Genomic DNA, 1,497 nt, shown 5'->3' with positions numbered 1-1,497 from the left:
TGTGAGCAGCAGCTCTGAGGCTGCTGTCCCGCTGAGAGCAGTTGTGTTGGAACACGCTCTGCTCACATCTGTCGGGATCTCCACCCTTCGCGCCCCATGTTGGGCCCCCACCACAAGGACTGCAGTGCTGGCAGCCGGCAGCAGCTCAGCACCACACAGCTTGGATTCTCATTGATCCCTCCCAGTGGGGTAGAAGTGAAAAAGGCAGAACTCACAGGTGGTAAGAAAATCTATTTACTAAGAGTGAAGAGTGAAATCACGGTGGGTGATATCAGGATAACACAGGTACATATTTACAAAGTGATGCACAAGGCAGTGGTTCCAAACCCACCGACTGATGCTGAGAGCAGGACTGAAGGGCAGGCCGGAGACACCTGGAGGAATCTAGAGGGGATCGAAGTGGAGGTCCATGACACGTGGTGTGCGGTTAATGGGTACTGGTAGGAGTGGATTGGGAAGGATTTGGGGTCCCGTAGGAATGGTTTTGCACTTGGGCTGGATTGAAGAGGATTTGGAATCTCCAGGGATGTTATGGGATTTGATGTGGATCAGGGAGGATGTGGGGGTTAGAGTGGAGAACTGAGGGATTTGGTGTGTGGGAATGAGACAAGGTGCACAGGTGAGGATTTGGGGATGTTGGATTCCTTGGGATTTGGGAGTGTAAGGGAGGGGAGCAGAGTATCAGGGAGCTCCAGTCGGGGGAATGTGGTGTCTGTCTATTTCAGTGCACCTAAAAAATGAGGCATTGTGGGTGTGGGGATATCAGTGTGGTCCCCCAGTGCCCACTTTGCTGTAGTTAATGGGGGGCTGAGCAGTGGCAGCTGCCCCGGGTGGCCAAGCACCAGGGGTCACAGCACGAATCTGGGTACAGGTCAGACGCTCATGATCACTGGGGTACCTGGAGACACAGAGGAACAGTGAGGTGCCACCGTGGGGGTCTCCAACCTCCTTTGGAGGGGAGCCTATGGTGAGGGTATTTGAGGGCTGAGTCCAAGGGAGTGGGTCTGGAGTTTGGGAGGGACTGAGAGTTGGGGATCCCATGGGAGATATCTGGGGGTCCTGCTGTGGTTTGGGTGTGCCCACAGGGTGTGGGAGTGTTTAGGGATTGTGGGACCACAGGGGATTAGATCTGTCATCCCCATGGGTCAGATATTGGGGTACCATATGTGTGGGTTTTGGGGTTCCTTCTACTTGGTATGTGGGAGCTTTATGGGGTCTGGGGCATGTTGATGGCCTGGAGGGCTCCAGCGTGTCTGAGGGCTGAGATTTTGTGTCTGGAGTTTCCCCACAATGCAGAATTCAATTTTCTTGAAATTTGTTGTCTTGTGGACATGGTTCAGGTTTCCGTGGTGGGCTTTTGTGAGGCCCCTAGGGGCAGGTTGCGATTTGGGTCCCCTGACCCGGACAATGACCTGGAACTGCACAGTGTCAGGCATTATGAGGGGCAACTGTGTCATACGGTGGAGTGGGGAAGACTGGGGTTATGGAGGGGCCTTG

The 1,497-nt window shown here is 54.2% G+C and overlaps 1 protein-coding gene across 1 annotated transcript in view; it reads left to right on the top strand.

The window, feature by feature from the left end:
- Positions 1-1,497, top strand: part of LOC110391546 (leukocyte immunoglobulin-like receptor subfamily A member 5) — a 16,229-nt gene that overhangs the window by 12,565 nt on the left and 2,167 nt on the right. The window lies entirely within an intron of this gene.

This window comes from Numida meleagris, unplaced genomic scaffold (assembly GCF_002078875.1).
Source record: "Numida meleagris isolate 19003 breed g44 Domestic line unplaced genomic scaffold, NumMel1.0 unplaced_Scaffold403, whole genome shotgun sequence".
Lineage (NCBI taxonomy): Eukaryota > Metazoa > Chordata > Aves > Galliformes > Numididae > Numida > Numida meleagris.
This window is presented reverse-complemented; position numbering and strand designations above follow the sequence as displayed.